The following is an 18729-nucleotide window of genomic DNA, read 5'->3' on the forward strand; positions in this document are numbered from 1 at the left end:
ACCCACGGGTCCACCCCCAACGTCACCCCACATAAGGGACCAGCTTGTCCCCCTCAGGATTGAGTGAGGGAACTTGTTTCCCTTCCCTCAAACTGTAGCAGGAATTCCGATGAAACAGAGCGGGACCCTATGGTCCTTGCCCCACCATGTCCTCAGCCTGCCTTTTGTCCGTGGAAAAGCTTTAGCCACACACTAAGCTTAATCAGAGAAGTGAGAAAATGCAGAAACTAAGGAAAATAGTCAAAGGAGACCAAATAAGAATAATGTAGTCATTAAGCGTAGTAAGGACTTTGAGGTCCTTCTCAAGGGCTATTGATAATATTCTGAGCTCTATCCTGTGAGCTGTCTTATAGATACATAAATTCCCACCAGTTGGAAGAAATTAGCTACATGATGACCAGACTGTAGCCATGATATAAGCTGCCACAATTCCAAGAATTGTCCTCAAGGAGATGAGAACAAACCAACCATGGAACCAAAGATTAATTGTACTTGAAACAATCAAGATGACTCTGGTCAGACCATCCATGACCCATGACTGTCAGAGCTGACTGTGCCGTTTCTGCATGCAGCCCCATCCCTCTGTCTATAAAAGTTCTTGCCCACTTATTGTCAGTTGGGGGGAGTCAGCCTTTGGACAGATGTCCATCCTTCCCACACCCCGCTCACCTCCATTTGTTGTTTAGTCGCTAAGTATGTGACTCTCTGTGACCCCATGGACTGTAGCCTGCCAGACTCCTCTATCCATGGGATTTCCCAGGCAAGAACACTGGGGTAGGTTGCTATTTCCTTCTGCAGGGAATCTTTCTGAGGCAGGGATTGAACCCACACCTCCTGCACTGACGGGTGGATTCTGGGCAGATTCTTTACTACTGAGCCACCATGGAGGTCCCCTACCCTCTTCCCCTCCACCATTGCTGGCATCCAAAATAATGCAAACTTCCCTTTCCATCAACGTGACCTCTTTAATGGCTTTAGAGTGGGAAGCAGCCAGACCCTAGTTTGGTCATGGTGGAGAGGTCTGACAGAATGCGGTCCACTGCAGAAGGGAATGGCAAGCCACTTCAGTATTCTTGCCTTGAGAACCCCATGAACAGTATGAAAAGGCAAAAAGACAGGACACTGAAAGATGAACTCCCCAGGCTGGTAGGTGCCCAACATACTACTGGAGATCAGTGGAGAAATAACTCCAGAAAGAATGAAGGGATGGAGCCAAAGCAAAAACAACACCCAGTTGTGGGTGGGACTGGTGATAGAAGCAAGGTTCCATTCTGTAAAGAGCAAGATTGCATAGGAACCTGGAATGTCAGGTCCATGAACCAAGGCAAATTGGAAGTGGTCGAACAGGAGGTGACAAGAGTGAACATCAACATTCTTGGAATCAGCAAACTAAGATGGACTGGAATGGGTGAGTTTAACTCAGATGACCATTATATCTACTACTGTGGGCAGGACTCCCTTAGAAGAAATGGAGTAGCCATCATGGTCAACAAAAGAGTCCGAAATGCAGTACTTGGATGCAATCTCAAAAATGACAGAATGATCTCTATTTGTTTCCAAGGCAAACCATTCAGTATCATGGTAATCCAAGTCTATGCCCCGACCAGGAACGCTGAAGAAACTGAACAGTTCTATGAAGACCTACAAGACCTTTAAGAACTAACACCCAAAAAAGATGTCCTTTTCCTTATAGGGGACTGGAATGCAAAAGTAGGAAGTCAAGAGACACCTGGCGTAACAGGCAAATTTGGCCTTGGAATACAGAATGAAGCAGGGCAAAGGCTAATAGAGTTCTACCAAGAGAATGCACTGGTCATAGCAAACACCCTCTTCCAACAACACAAGAGAAGACTCTACACATGGACATCACCAGATGGTCGACACTGAAATCAGATTGATTATAGTCTTTGCAGCCAAAGATGGAGAAGCTCTATACAGTCAGCAACAACAAGACTGGGAGCTGACTGTGACTCAGATCATGAACTCCTTATTGCCAAATTCAGACTGAAATTGAAGAAAGTGGAGAAAACCACTAGAACATTCAGGTATGAACTAAATCAAATCCCTTATGACTATACAGTGGAAATGAGAAATAGATTTAAGGGCCTAGATCTGATAGATAGAGTGCCTGATGAACTATGGTCAGAGGTTCGTGACATTGTACAGGAGACAGGGATCAAGACCATCCCCATGGGAAAGAAATGCAAAAAAGCAAAATGGCTGTCTGGGGAGGCCTTACAAATAGCTGTGAAAAGAAGAGAAGTGAAAAGCAAAGGAGAAAAGGAAAGATATAAGCATCTGAATGCAGAGTTCCAAAGAATAACAAGAAGAGATAAGAAAGCCTCCCTCAGTGATCAATGCAAAGAAATAGAGGGAAACAACAGAAAGGGAAAGACTAGAGATCTCTTCAAGAAAATTAGAGATACCAAGGGAACATTTCATGCAAAGATGGGCTTGATAAAGGACAGAAATGGTATGGACCTAACAGAAGCAGAAGATATTAAGAAGAGGTGGCAAGAATACACAGAAGAACTGTACAAAAAAAGATCTTCATGACCAAGATAATCACGATAGTGTGATCACTCACCTAGAGCCAGACATCCTGGAATGTGAAGTCAAGTGGGCCTTAGGAAGCATCACTACGAACAAAGCTAGTGGAGGTGATGGAATTCCAGTTGAGCTATTTCAAATCCTGCAAGATGATGCTGTGAAAGTGCTGCACTCAATATGCCAGAAATTTTGGAAAACTTAGCAGTGGCCACAGGACTGGAAAAGGTCAGTTTTCATTCCAATCCCAAAGAAAGGCAATGCCATGGAATGCTCAAACTACCACACAATTGTACTCATCTCACATGCTAGTAAAGGGATGCTTAAAATTCTCCAAGCCAGGCTTCAGCAATACGTGAACCGTGAACTTCCAGATGTTCAAGCTAGTTTTAGAAAAGGCAGAGGAACCAGAGATCAAATTGCCAACATCTGCTGGATCATGGAAAAAGCAAGAGAGTTCCAGAAAAACATCTATTTCTACTTTATTGACTATGCCAAAGCCTTTGACTGTGTGGATCACAATAAACTGTGGAAAATTCTGAAAGAGATGGGAATACCAGACCACCTGACCTGCCTCTTGAGAAACCTGTATGCAGGTCAGGAAGCAGCAGTGAGAACTGGACATGAAACAACAGACTGGTTCCAAATAGGAAAAGGAGTTCGTCAAGGCTGTATATTGTCACCCTGCTTATTTAAGTTCTATGCAGAGTACATCATGAGAAATGCTGGGCTGGAAGAAGCAGAAGCTGGAATCAAGATTGCTGGGAGAAATATCAATAACCTCAGATATGCAGATGACACCACCCTTATGGCAGAAAGAAAAGAAGAACTAAAGAGCCTCTCAAAAGTAAAAAAGGAGAGTGAAAAAGTTGGCTTAAAACTCAACATTCAGAAAACTAACACCATGGCATCTTGTCCCATCACTTCATGGCAAATAGATGGGGAAACAGTGGAAACAGTGGCTGACTTTAGTTTTCTGGGCTCCAAACTCACTGCAGATGGTGATTGCAGCCATGAAATTCAAAGATGCTTACTCCTTGGAAGAAAAGTTATGACCAACTGAGACAGCATATTAAAAAGCAGAGACATCACTTTGTCAACAAAGATCCATCTCGTCAGGGCCTTGGTTGTTCCAGTGGTCATGTATGGATGTGAGAGTTGGACTATAAAGAAAACTGAGCACTGAAGAATTGATACTTTTGAACTGTGGTGTTGGAGAAGACTCTTTAAGAGTCCCTTGGACTGCTAGGAGATCCAACCAGTCCATCCTAAAGGAAATCAGTCCTGGATGTTCATTGGAAGGACTGATGGCGACGTTGAAACTCGAATCCTTTGGCCACCTGATGCGAAGAGTTGACTCATTGGAAAAGACCTTGATGGTGGGAAAGATTGAGGGCAGGAGAAGGGGACGACAGAGGATGAGATGGTTGGATGGCATCATTGACTCAATGGACATGGGCTTGGGTGGACTCCAGGAGTTGGTGATGGACAGGGAGCCCTGGCGTGCTGCGGTTCATGGGGTCGCAAGGAGTTGGGCACGACTAAGAGAATGAACTGAACTGAACTGAAATATTCCCAGTGATTTTGGAGGGAGAGCAGTGAGTTGTCCTGAAGAGAGACCTTTCTTCCCTGGACAGAGATTGAACCATGGTAGCCTGGATGAAAACCCCAGAACCCTAGCCACAAGACCACCAGGGACTAGAGGCTAGAAGCAAAGTGGCCCTGGTTCTTTCCCCCATTTGAAAGCAAGAATGTTCCAAGGAAGCAAAAACTGTAAAATAGGTACAAAGCTTATTATTAGAGACACAGCACAATGTTTGAGAGAGAACATAGAAAAACTGGCTGTTTATTTACGACAGAAGCAAGGCAGAAATAAATACCCAGAGAGAAAGGGCATGGGCATTGTCTTTAATGAGGAGGAGTGCAGTATGTCACAAGCTCTGCAGAGACACACACCGGAGAGGAGTGCAGGCATCCTGAGGGAGGAGGAGCTCAGTATGAAGGTGATGTAAATTACTTATGTAGGACAGTCCTTCGGGTCTTTGTTTACCTTTGGCCAATTATATTGTTTCTTTCTTCACACCTGCCTGGTCCATGGAACCTCCCCAAGATGCATGTGCTGTAAGGTGAGCGTGGAGAAAAAGAGAATGAGCCAGGAATTCAGGCAAAGAAAGGTTTATTATAAGAAAGAAAGAAAGCAACTGGATTTAGAGAGAAAATGGTGCTCTCTTTTTACAGCCAACCCTTCTTATACCCTATCGATGGGAAATTGTTCCCAGAGGGAGGGGGCCACAATTGATCTTTAGCCCACAGCTGGGGTCTTGTGGTCACTTAGTCAAAGGGTTCTCATGGTCGGGTGGTCAAGGAGTCTTGAGAAACTGGCACTAGCAGGGAAAAACAGGATATCACCTTAAGGAAGAAACAGGATGCCCATCAGGGCAATGTGGCCACTGTGACTTCATCCCTTGTTTGTCAGGTCACCACAATGGGCCATATTTTAACTATACAATAAGAGCCCCTTGTGAACCCTAACTTCCAGCCTTTTTGATATAGGATAAGTGAAGAAGAACTGAAGAGCCTCTTGATGAAAGTGAAAGAGGACAGTGAAAAGTTGGCTTAAAGTTCAACATTCGGAAAACTAAGATCATGGCATTTGGTCCCATCACTTCATGGCAAATAGATGGGGAAACAGTGGAAACAGCGGCTGACTTTATTTTTCTGGGCTCCAAAATCACTGCAGATGGTAATTGCAGCCATGAAATTCAAAGACGCTAACTCCTTGGAAGGAAAGTTATGACCAACTGAGACAGCATATTAAAAAGCAGAGACATTACTTTGTCAACAAAGGTCCATGTAGTCAAGGCTATGGTTTTTCCAGTGGTCATGTATGGATGTGAGAGCTGGACTATAAAGAAAGCTGAGTGCCGAAGAATTGATGCTTCTGAGCTGTGGTGTTGAAAAAGACTCTTGAGAGTCCCTTGGACTGCAAGGAGATCCAGCCAGTCCATCCTAAAGGAGATCAGTCCTGGGTGTTCATTGGAAGGACTGATGTTGAAGCTGAAACTTCAATCCTTTGGCCACCTGATGCAAAGAGCTGACTCATTTGAGAAGACTCTGATGCTGGGAAAGATTGAAGGCAGGAGGAGACGGGGATGACAGAGGATGTGACGGTTGGATGGCATCACCAATTTGATGGACATGAGTTTGAGCAAGCTCTGGGTTGGTGACAGAGAGCAAAGCCTGGCATGCTGCAGTCCAAGGGGTCACAAAGAGTCGAACATGACTGAGAGACTGAACTGAACTGAACTGAACCCACCAATCACTTCCCACACACCCATCTTCCGATACCATCACATTCAGGGCCAAAGTTGCAACAGACAAATTTTGTGGGGCACATGAAGAGTGAGTCAGCACATGACAGCTAGCACCTGAGTTTCCTCACAGACACTTAACTTGGCTACCACTTCTTGTCACTCCAGCACTGATGTGAGGTGGAGGCTCCACAGGGGCTTTGGAGAAACAGACTTTCCTTCATTATGACAATAACAGGCCCAAACCCTTGCTTCTTTTGGAGGAAAATTAATGCCTTGAAGGCCTGCTCAGAACAGACCCAGACCCTGGGGGAGACATGGGGCAAGGACTCAGAACCTGAGGCCGTTCAGCTGGAGAATTGTGGGCCCAGGGTAAGAGGTGGGAACCAGGGCCTAGACACCATCAGGGGAAGGAGAATGTGTGTGTGCTTAGTAGCTCAGTCATGTTCAACTCTTCATCAACCCATGGACTGTGGCCTACCAGGCTCCTCTGTCCATGGGATTCTCCGGGCATGAATGCTGTAGTGGGTTGCCATGCCCTCCTCCATGGGATCTTCCCAACACAGGGACTGAACCCAGGTCTCCCACATAGAAGGTAGATTGTTTACCATCTGAGCTACCTGAGAAGCCATACAAGCAACTTAAATGGCAATCGACAAATGAATGGATAAAGAAGATGTGGCAGGGGCTTTCTGGTGGGACAGTGTTAGGAATTCTCCTGTCAATGCAGGGGACACAGGTTTGATCCCTGGTCAAGGAAGATCCCACATGCCACAGGATAGCTAAACCCATATGCTTTGGAAGCCCAAGCAAACTAGAACCGGTGCTTTGCAACAAGAGGAGCCACTGCAATGAGAGGCCTGTGCACACCAACCCTGCTCTGTCTCCTAAAGGCTGTCCTTGTTGCCCAGGAGGTGTCCTGGATCCTGGGGCCGAGACGCTTTAGCTCTTACTGCTCATTCTCTGACATTTATTTTCCTTCCCCCTTCAAGGAACCTCACACTGATCAGAATGGCCATACTGAAAAGTCTATGAGTTTAGTATGCTCTGGGACTTGGTGATGGACAGGGAAGACTGGCATGGGGTCACAAAAATTTGGACATGACTGAGCGACTGAATTGAACTGAACAAACAATAAATGCTGGAGAGACTGTGGAGAAAAGGGAACCCTCCCACACTGCTGGTGGGAATGTAAACTGATACACGCACTATGGAGAATGGTATGGAGATTCCTTTCAAAACTGAAAACAGAGCTACCATGTGGTGGTGATTTAGTTGCTAAGTAGTGTCTGACTTTTTGCCACCCGAGGGATTGTTGCCCACCAGGCTTCTCCATCCATGGAATTCTCCAGGCAAGAATACTGGAGTGGGTTGCCATTTCCTTTTCCAGGGGATCTTCCTGACCCAGGGGTTAAACCCAGGTCTCCTGCATTGCAGGTTCAGAGCTACCATATGATACAAAATCCCATTCCTGGGCATATATCCAGAGGTGAAAGGTGATGGAGAGAGATAAACTGGGAGTTTAGGATTGACATATACACACTACTGTACTTAAAATAGATGACCAACAAGGACTTGTGTGGCATAGGGAACTCTGCTCCATATTCTGTAATAGCATAAATGGGAAAAGAATTTGTAAAAAAAGAGATACATGTATATGTATAACTGAATCACTTTGCTGTACATCTGAAACTAACACACATTTTTAATCAACTATATACTCCAATATAAAGTAAAATTTTTTAATTAATTAAAAATAATAAATATTGATATTGAGCATCTTTTCACATGCCTATTGTCCATGTGTATGCCTTCTTTGGAGAAATGTCTATTTAGATCTTCTGCCCATTCTTTGATTGGGTTCCCTGTCTTGATTATTGAGTTGTAAGAGCTTGTCATATATTTGGAAATTAAGCCCTTGTTACTTGCAAGGGTGACATCATTTGCAAATCTTTTCTCCCAGTCTGTAGTTTGCCTTTTTTTGTTTTGTTTATGGTTTCCTTTGCTGTGCAAAAATATATAAGTTTGATGAGGACCCATTTCTTTATTGCTTTTCCTCATCTTTTTGTTTTCTGTTTCTATCGGAGTAGAAGCCATCTTGAACCGGCCTTCTTTCAGGAACTTTAATTCCCCTTAGATGGTTGCTGGGAGGAAGAGAAAGTTGTTGTTGTTGTTTTTTGAAAGAAATAATACTGGATCATTATAACTTATGTAAATTTCAAAGGTTGTACAATTATACAAAAAAAACAAAGGAGGGGCAAACAACCTGTAGAATTACACAGAATCCTCTTCAAAATGCATTGGCATTGAAATTTTGAAGGAAAAATAAACAAATGGGACCGAAGCTACTTGCGGAGTGATGAACTAACCTAATTTCAATACTGCTTTGTCTCTGGGACTCAGGAAGCCCAAGGAGAGGGAGAGAGATGAGAGAAGGGCAGGTCAGTGGAATGGTCAGGACACAGACGACATTTATTAACTAAGTTTGCCACCTGAACTGGCACCGGAAGTAATAACTGGGTTGGCTGAAAACTTCCTTCAAGTTTTCATAAGATGGTATGGAAAACCCTAAGGAAGCTCAATACAATTAAGAGGTCAGTGATCATCCAAGGCAAGCTCAAGATGGGGAAGCAGGAAGCCCTGAGCTCTCCCCTCCATGATCTTCTTGCCAGAAATTCTTCCCTAACGACCTGTGATCAATTTCAATTAATTAGGGAGACCAAAATGACAAAATGATCTAACTAGGAATATTCTGGCTATCAGACCGCGAATCGTTCAAACAAGTGGGAAGAGGAGGAAGTGGCAACACTCTGGTCGCGAGCTAGCAGTCTGGGGAAGCCCCAGGTTAATGACTGCGCGGGCCTTGCCTGGGGCGGGGCGTCCGGGCGGAGCAAGCCGGAGGCCCCAGAAGTGCAGTCTCTGCCTCCCCAGAAAGGATCCGCTCCTCTGACCTGGCATGCTCCACTCCTGCAAAATCGAGATCCAGGTGGCAAAGGGAGAGATGGGTGGCCCCGAGATGCGTCTTGGCTTCCTGGACTTGCTTCTCATTGTCTGGTTCAGCGGACGTCTGGCAGTGAGTTCCGGGATGAACCTACCGGGGCGGGGAGGGCCGAGGGGAAGTTGGGTGAGTTACGACCTGAACAGGGGTGGTGGTGTGCGCCCTCTCCTCTTTCCCTTCCCCTGGGTCCTTACCTACTCAGTGGCTCCCCCGGGCTGCTTGCGGGCTCTCCGGGCCAGAACAGGGGAGCCTTGGTGAAGCAGTAATGCGGGGACTTTGGGAGGTGACGCTAGGAGAAAAGGGGACCAGAACGTACAGGAAATGCTGTTGAGGCCCGCCAGGGCTCAGCCCGGCCCTGGGAAGTGGGAGTCCTGGAGCCGGGGAAAGGGACCCAGAGCCGCCCTGAAAACCACAAGCCCATGATCTGCCATTCTGCGCCCTCACAGCCGCCACCTCCTGCGCCAGGCTGCAGCAATACTGAACCTTGAACTTCCAGATGTTCAAGCTGGTTTTAGAAAAGGCAGAGGAACCAGAGATCAAATTGCCAACATCCGCTGCATCATCCTAAAAGCACGAGAGTTTCAGAAAAACATCTATTTCTGCTTTATTGACTATGCCAAAGCCTTTGACTGTGTGGATCACAATCAACTGTGGAAAATTCTGAAAGAGATGGGAATACCAGACCACCTGACCTGCCTCTTGAGAAACCTGTAGGCAGGTCAGGAAGCAACCGTTAGAACTGGACATGGAACAACAGACTGGTTCCAAATAGGAAAAGGAGTCCATCAAGGCTGTATATTGTCACCCTGCTTATTTAAGTTGTATGCAGAGTACATCATGAGAAATGCTGGGCTGGAAGAAGCACAAGCTGGAATCAATATTGCCAGGAGAAATATCAATAACCTCAGATATGCAGATGACACCACCCTTATGGCACCCTATTGTCTCTGGTCCCTTCTTACTACTGCTGAAGAGATGTACGTCCCTTCTCTACTGCTCTCTGGTCCCTTCTTACTCCTGCTGAAGGGAATTAGGTCCCTTTCCTACTGCTCTGGGCCCTTGAAGGATTAGCTCTCTTTAAGACAGATCAGTCCTGTCCTGGCAAAGTAGATTCTGAAGTTATGACACTAAATGCACCTCAACTTGACAGTAACTTCAAAAAGCTTCACAGTCTTAGAGTTGAAATGAAGGAAAAGTTGCCATCCAGAAATTGAGGTAGGAAAACTTCAGCCTTGGACAAAACCACTAGCAGAAGAACCCATTTATGATCCTGTACATGCAGCCTTGTCTACAGCCGTGTCTACACGTGTGTTTTATATCAGCCTAGGGATTTGCTGTCCAGTTATATTTCTTGTAGTACTAGTATTAGCTGTTTTGCATCTTCATAGTGTGAAAAGGATTGAACTGGAAGATAGCATCAGCACCAGCAGTAGTTCCCAAGGGCTGTCTCAGTCCCAGTCGTTCCCAGATGTCTCAGTATGTGAGAGGCAACACACCCAACAATACAGCTCCCATCTCCAGTTATCTAACCTTGTGGCTAGAGGAGTACGACTTGAGAAGTGTCACTCTTTTGGAGGCCAGAGCTTAGGTGAATGATATCAAAATATCTATCCAGGGAGAGGAACTCAAAAGATGTACTCTAAGAAGGTACCTTTTGGTGTACTTCCCATGGGGTTTATGTAGATGCAAAAGATCCAGATAAAGAGCAACAAGCATTTGTAAAAACAGTTAGAGATCGAGCTTCTGAAATTCAGGTGACCACCATGCTCCCTAAAAGTTGTGAGCTACAAGATCACAGAAATCTTCCTATTATCCATGTATGAACATAAGAAGGGGAAAAGCCCATGGTGGATTGCCTTACATGAATTGGGGGTATCTTAAATTGTTTTTATGACAGTGCAAATACGTAGAGGCAAATAGTCAGCAGGAAACTTCTCAACAAAAGCTAGTTCACATGGCTGTTCAGATTGCCTGTGGAATGAGCTACCTGGTCAGAAGAGAAGTCTTCCACAAAGACCTGGCTCCTAGAATCTCTGTCATTGATGACAAGTTCATGTTAAGAGCAAAGCCAATCCCTCTCCAGAGTCTTGTTCCCCATGGACTCTCACTATCTGGGGAACAACAAAAACACAGGATCAAAGGATGGCTTTTGAAAGTGTGGTTAATAATGAGTTCTCCAGCCTTCCCTGGTAATCCAGTGGCTAAGACTCAACACTCCCAGTGCAGGGGCCTGGGTTCGATCCCTGGTGGGGAAACTGGATCCTGCATGCCACAACTAAGAAGTCAGCATGCTGCTACTAAAAGAGCCCATGTGTTTATGACTCTGGCCAAACGCCCTAAGTGGACATCTACCCATTTGATGTGGCCCAGTACCTGAAAGAAGGTTACCAAATAGCCCAGATTATCAGCTGTCCTGATGAACTATTTATATGATGGCTTGTGCTGGGCCTTTGATCCAGAGGAGAGATGGAGTTCCAGCAGCTGGCCCAGTGTCTCACAGGGTTCCATGCAGCCCTGGGGGCCTGTGTCTGACTGTCCTCTCACAGTCCCCCAGTGTCAGGGGGACGGTGCCTGCTGAGGCCCACGTGGAGCTGGCCAGTCACATACATCACCCAGCACCGCAGAAGCATGTTGTCTTCCAGAACACTGTGCCTTAAGAATGCCATAGCATGTGAACTTTCTAAGACGGACTTGATGTGGAGTATTTTCTAGATAACAGTTTCATTAGGTTTACTGAAAATGTTTGTATAAATTTTTTGACCAAGAAATTTTTAAACAGTGTTATAAAATAAATAGTTTTTAAAATTGTTTCAGCACAAATACTTGGACTAGCTTAGTGCCAAGTGCCTTTTAGTTTTTACTTCATCAAAGTAATGTAGTTGATTCACCCTTGAATGTGCCAGGCTTAGTTGCTCAGTCGTGTCTGACTCTTTGCGACCCCATGGACTATACAGTCTGTGGAATTCTCCAGGGTTGAATACTGAAATGGGTAGCCTTTCCCTTCTCTAGGGGATCTTCCCAACCCAGGGATCAAACCCAGGTCTTCCACATTGCAGGTGGATTCTTTACCATCTAAGGCACCAGGGAAGCTCAAGAATACTGGAGTGGGTAGCCTCTCCATTTTCCAGGAGATCTTTCTGACTCAGGAATTGAACTGGGGTCTCCTGCATTGCAGGTGGATTCATTACCTGCTGAGCCACCAGGGAAACCCTTAAGTTTCTTCTTCTTCTTCTTTTTTTTCAATATTTATTACTAGTCTTGGGAATTATTTGTCTATAAGATAAAATACTTTGTCTTAGGAAAAGAAAAATGAAAAAATGCTGTTGCCTTGTACAGGAAAAGGCAGTGTTGGAGGAAGAAAACTTAAGAGATAGAAGCAAAAAAAAAAAAGAGAAAAATACAGTAGAAACAGAATCTACTCTTTCATGAAAAATTGCCTTTTTAATTTTTTTTTTTAATAAAGAGGGGTTCTGCCTTCTTACTTTGGGGAAAGTTGGAGTGGAATTGACAGAAACATCTTAAATTTGGCAGATCCTAGCATATGGCACCCCACTCCAGTACTCTTGCCTGGAAAATCCCATGGACGGAGGAGCCTGGTAGGCTGCAGTCCATGGGGTTGCTAAGAGTCGGACACAACTGGGAGACTTCACTTTCACTTTCATGCATTGGAGAAGGCCATAGCAACCCACTCCAGTGTTCTTGCCTGGAGAATCCCAGGGACGGGGGAGCCTGGTGGGCTGCCATCTATGGGGTCGCACAGAGTCAGACACGACTGAAGCGACTTACCAGCAGTAGCAGCAGCAGCAGCAGCATTTCTCAGAGCCAGAAGTGGATTTGGGGCAGGTCAATAGTAAACAATGGTGATTTTATTTATTTTTACTTTCTGGAAAAGGAGATAACACAATTCCAGAAGGGGCAATCATGTTTTAAGGTTAAGAATACCTTTTACCACACCTAGAACAGTGCTATGCACAGAGTGGGTGCCTGAGTTGTGTTGGGTAAAAAAAAAAGTAAACAGATTTTGTGCTTGTCTTCAAGGCTGACTTAAGTATAAAATGGATTTTTAAAAACACTTGAAAAAATTAAAGAATTCAATTTATTAAAAGAAAAATTACATATGCATTGCGAGGAATGCTCTCAATGCCTAGCCATTGATCAGCACCTCCCTGGAGTCAAAGCTCCTCCCAGACAGCTCAGGCTGTTACTAATTGAAGCTGGTTATGACTCATATGCTACCACTGGTGAAGTTAACAAGTGGTGAAAAAGGAGAAGCTGGTTTGTTCAGGAGCCCTGGGAAATAGTGACCTAATGTCCTCAGACCGCCTTCAAGTTTCCAGGTTAGAAAGGGGGCAGAGGTGGCTGCTGTGGGGCTCATCAGCGTCTTGAGCACAGTCAGGGTGGTTGGCACAAGGCGAACGTTTGAGCACCACCAGGCTTATGGTTTCAACCAGTCTGGGCGTCTGCATGCTTGCAGCCAGCAGTTTTTATGTGCTGGGGGTCTGCTTCCTGTAGAAACAACTTGAGGCTTGTGTCAGCTCTTTGTTATCTTTCAGGGAACTGGTAATTTCATGACACTGCTATGTGGCTGGTCACAGTCTAAATTGTTACCAGTTTCCCAGCCTAAGGAGTATTCGTTTCTCCATCTTCACGTGTTCTAATCCTCAACTCTTAAACCACTGTTTTGAGACTCACAGGAGGCCTGGCTGACTGAAACTTTTCTACAAACAAGAGGCAGACAGAGACCATGGGGGGCAGGTCTTTCCCACTAAGGCCCCCTAGAGCCCTTTTGGTTACAAGACCATTTATTACCCACTTTTCCATGGTCCCAAGAAGCCCAGGGCCTCCAACAGCTTCCTATCTCTTGAAGAGAATCTAAACATGCCCTCTCTCAACTGGCATCTTATCCCTTTGTCTGATAACTCACCCAGCAAAACCCCCCGACCAGACCCCCAGGACCTAACTTAGGAGGGACAGGAACAGGGTTTCCCAGAGTATGACACAGGGCTCGAGGGTGAGGCTGGGCATCCCCACTTCTACCCTTTGGTCCCACATTCATAGTATCTAGGAATTGGGACAGCAGCAGCCTTTTATGGTTATTGATTAAGGTAGGAGTTGACAGATTTTTTTCTGCAGAAGAAAGTAAATCTCGAGGTCTCTTTAGGCCATTTGGTATCTGTCTCTGGGTGCAAAAGGAGCTTGCACATTTGTGGAGCAGCAGGAGCCAAATATAATGTGTAAATCAACTGAGAACCAGACTTGTCCACTGTCCTGGTTTCTGACCCCAGTAATGAGTGACCCATCCCGTAGAGAAGCATCCAAGAGCTGCCTCAGTTGTCTGTTTATGAACCAGAAACTTACCGTGTACTGCCTTGTAGCTTCTGGTGGTGGGACTGTGATAGGAGTGTGGATCTGGCTGTTATGGGCTAATGCACCCCCTCTGCTGTAGACTGGCTTCCTTGGTTCAAGGAGCCATAGGGGACACTGCATGAAGCCACAGGTGTGAGCAGGGGATAGTGGCCCTGTATCAACTCTGGTGTCAGGCCTAGGTCACCTGCTGGCACATCTTATTTATGCCCTGTGGCCCTGGTTATGCCAAGCCACATAATCACTTCTATCCTATGACGGCTGGCCTATCTGAACTATGGTTGGGGTTGGTGAACCCAGATCATGATGGGCAACTCTGACATTCCATGACCAGAGGCCTCATCTCTGCCAGGCCCCAGGACCATACCAGGAGCCACACTGAATGGAATGGGCTTTCTCACTGCAAGTGGTATGTCCTTTCTTCAGGACACCAGGAGTCTGTGTTGTGAGCCTCCAAGCAAAATGCCACATACAGCATGTAGCACCTTTCTGAACACAGGAAGCTATGATGTCACCGGTTCTGTTGGGTCATCTGCCCAAGAAGCAGGTCCAGCCACACTCATCATTCATCAATTGTGACTGACTTTGTGCCAGGACAGCAGTTGCAGCAGAGACCTAGGGTCTGTGAAGCCTGAAATGTGTCATATGTACCATTAGAGGGAACCTAGGACCTCAGTGGTAATTCAGTGGAGATAAGATAGGGACCACAGCTCTGCAGGCCTAGGGAGATTGTAGGTTGGTACTCGTTTTCATTATTTCCTCCAGGAGTGATACTGTCTCCATGTACTATCGGGGGATGGGGAGTCAGGGTGAGAAGAATGAATGTGGAATTCACGACTATGGTACCTCACCCATGGCAGTTTACTAACAACACAGACTGTGCATTCATGTCAGAAGCCCAGGACGTGTGCAATGGACACTGAGTGGATCTGTGGATCCAGAGATAACCACTGCTAGCAGGACCTGGGACAGGTGTCTATTAATTGCCTGGTCCTCGGAGCATCGCTTCACAGCACGGGGGCCATGATCATGCTACCGTTCCTGTGCGTGGTGTTAGTAACACACTGGGTCCCATGTGAGTGTGGGAGTAATTTCTCCTTCTGCACTTCCAGTTCAGTTCAGTCACTCAGTCGTGTCTGACTCTTTGCCATCCCATGGACTGCAGCACGCCAGGCTTCCCTGTCCATCACCAACTCCCAGAGCTTACTCAAACTCATGTATATCGCATTAGTGATGGCATCCAACTGTCCCATCCTCTGTCGTCCCCTCTCCTCTGGCCTTCAATCTTTCCCAGCATCAGGGTCTTTTCCAGTGAGTCAGTTCTTTGCATCAGGTGGCCAAAGTATTGGAGTTAGTTACCCCAGTAAATAACCGTGTGGCTCATCGGGAGAGTATGGAAGGACTTCTGCACTTGCTGTGGTGATGAAAGGGCCCTCCTCACTGGGACGTGGCTGCTTTCTCTGGTGATGCCTTCTGAGAAGTAGCTCAGTTCTGGAGATTTTGGTAGGGATGTTTGGTAGGGATGGCTGCTTTCAGCCTACTGATCATCCAGTCTTGTGTTTGTCTCTCCTTGTTTTCTATCTCTCAGTCAAGCAGTTTGCATCCAGGTTCACTGACCATCTCTCTGCCTCTAGGATCACCCTGTGCTATGAGCCAGCATTGTACTCTCTGCAGTCAGGCCTTGGCTGCCTTTGGGACTCTCTAATCACTTTCAGCTTCCCTGATAGCTCAGTTGGTAAAGAATCCATCTGCAACACAGGAGACCCCAGTTTGATTCCTGGGTCGGGAAGATCTGCTGGAGAAGGGATAGGCTAGCCACTCCAGTATCCTTGGGCTTCCCTTGTGGCTCAGCTGGTAACAAATCCGCCTGCAATGCAGGAGACCTGGGTTCGATTCCGGGTCAGGAAGATCCTCTGGAGAAGGGAAGGGCTACCCACCGCAGTATTCTGGCCTGGAGAATTCCATGGACTGTATAATCCATGGGGGTCACAAGAGTGAGACACGACTGAGCGACTTTCACTAATGACTTTGACCATTGTACCAACTCTGCTCCCGATATGCAACACTCCACCCAGAATCTGATCTTTCCCCATTTTCCATCCCTGTTCCTGCCGGAAGCCCACAGGAACACGGTCTCCTACCACTATCCCTGATTTCCAATAGTCATCTGTGAACTATTGGAGATGCTTCTCATCCACACTTTCCTCTCAGGCTCCATAGAATCCATCAGGCTTTCCCATGGCGCCTGGTGGCCTGGACACTTTCCTGCCCTTTCATACCATGTCCCCCTGGCAGATCCACTTCCCTGAGCCTTGGATCCCCTCCTCTACCACCTGCCTCAGAAGTTCTGGATTTTCTCTTTCACGCCATGTGGGCCAGGCCTTTCTCCAGGCTTCCAAGACCCATCCTAGTGGGAGATCAGGAGCATCTCCCCGGCCTTGCTAAGTCCTGTGACCCCTAGTTGTGAACTCTCCCTTCTCCAACTTGGGGTTCTGTGCTCACCCGTCCCCTCTTTGCCCCTCTCCCTGTGATCCTGCTTCCTCAGGAGCATCCCCACAGGCTCCCCATCTCTCACAGGACACGGGGTTAGATTCTGACAGTCCTGTGTCATCTAGGCTTTTCCTGCATAGCAGCCTGGCACGTCTCTGCAAAGTTTATGATGCTAGGAACAGACCTGGTGGACAAGGGGACACACTCAGGATGTGTGAAATTTGCCAGGCAGGGGACTCCTCCTTCTCCACAAGGAGAGGAGGGGCACTGGCTGTATGGTGTGTGTTGTGGGGTGTCATTGCTCTGTCAGCCCAGCCCTGCACTTTACTCTGCTCTCACATAAATGGGGGAAGGGGCCTCAGGGTCTTTTTCCCCAACCTCACCCTCACTGTGTTTTGCCTTCACAGACACTCATTCTCTTTCCTATAATTTCACCATCGATCTTCAGCCCAGAGATGGTCAGCCATGGTGTGAGGTTCAAGGAGAAGTTGATCAATAGGTCTTTCTCTCCTATGACTGTGGTAGAGCTAAGATCAAGTACATGAGTCCATTGGGAGAGGAAGTGAAAAGTATGAACGCTTAGGAAACACAGACTGACGCACTCAGAGACATCGGAGACTTGCTCCAAGAGCAGATGCCTGATGTTACACCAGAGAAACACATAGACAAGGGTGAGTTAGAAAGTCTGAATGCAGGAGGAGTAGACTGGGGGCTTAGCTGCATCCACTGTTTTTGGGTAAAAAAAAAAAAAAGGATATTGTCCTTCCCTAGTAGTCCAGTGGAAAGAACAGCTGTTTCAGGAGAGACCAGGGCCAGATTAGCTGGGCCCAGGGGAGGTGGACCCAGGTGGGGCAAAGAATCTGTCAAGCTCAGAGGCTGAGCTCTTTCTTTTCCTCGGTGGGGTCAGGCCCTCTGACCCTGCAGGCCAGGATGACATGCTGGCGAGAAGACAACGGACTCATCAATGCATCCTGGCAGTTTGGCTTCAATGGACAATTGTGCCTCCTCTTTGATTCGGAGAGTGGATACTGGACAATGGTTCATTCTAAAGGGAGGTGGATGAAAGAGAAGTGGGAGAATGACAGAGCTGTGATGGACTTCTTCAAGAAGGTCTCCATGGGAGACTGTCAGCGCTGGTTTCAGGATTTCTTGCTGCACTGGGAGAAAATGTTGAAGACCGCGGGTAAGTGAGAAGAGTAGGAGAAAGTGGTAGTTCTCTCATGGTGACATGGACCCACCCCTCTGTGTGTGTGAAAATGATCTGTCAGAGGTGAGCTGTCTTGGGAGAACAATGGCCCGGTGATGCTCTGTCATCCTCCTTCCTCTTCCAGCTCCTGATGTCTCTCTTCACAGCACAGGCCTTTGGACGAGTGAACATGGATTCCCACGGATCCTAAACATGAGAGCATCTCTGTGATCCCAATCTCCTTCTTACTGTTCCCTCTTTCCAGAGTCTTCTTTCAAATATCACCAATCTTTCTTCTGGAAATCTGTCAATACCACCTCTGCTGTCAACTCCTGAGGACTCCATCCTCAGGTCACTGTCTCTGATGTCACAGCAGGACTGAGTGGCTGTGTTGGAAACCTTGCTCCCCCATTAGCTGTCAGAGTCCCATGAAGACTGGGCTCCTCCCTTCCCCCCATATCACCTGAGGATCTATCTCAGGGGCCTCCATGTGATGTGTGTAAACTCTCTGCACAGTAGGGGTACCTGGATCAGGGGGGCAAGCAGGCATCTGCTGAATTTGGGGTCTGGACAAGGGCTTCACTCTTACTCTCCTTGCAGCATCACTGACCACGGGACCCTCTACAATGCAGCCCATGGCCCCAGACAGCAGTTACATCATCTGGATCACCACCGGGGTTCTCGCCGGTTTGGTCATAATGGGCATCATAATAGCCTGTATCCATTACAAGAAGAGGTACTGAGGGCAGAATTCAGAGGGAAGGCAGGGGCACAGGGCCTGGTGTGAGGCCAGGGAAGGTGAATCCCAGCCAACCCCTGCCCCTCCGTGAACC

At 46.8% G+C, this 18729-nt stretch overlaps 1 protein-coding gene and 1 pseudogene across 1 annotated transcript in view; both read left to right on the forward strand.

The window, feature by feature from the left end:
- LOC109564039 (UL16-binding protein 1-like) overlaps positions 1–18729 on the forward strand; it is a 267031-nt gene that overhangs the window by 223175 nt on the left and 25127 nt on the right. The window lies entirely within an intron of this gene.
- Positions 8792–12967, forward strand: LOC139184967 (tyrosine-protein kinase RYK-like; annotated as a pseudogene).

Source organism: Bos indicus, chromosome 9 (assembly GCF_029378745.1).
Source record: "Bos indicus isolate NIAB-ARS_2022 breed Sahiwal x Tharparkar chromosome 9, NIAB-ARS_B.indTharparkar_mat_pri_1.0, whole genome shotgun sequence".
Classification (NCBI taxonomy): Eukaryota; Metazoa; Chordata; class Mammalia; order Artiodactyla; family Bovidae; genus Bos; species Bos indicus.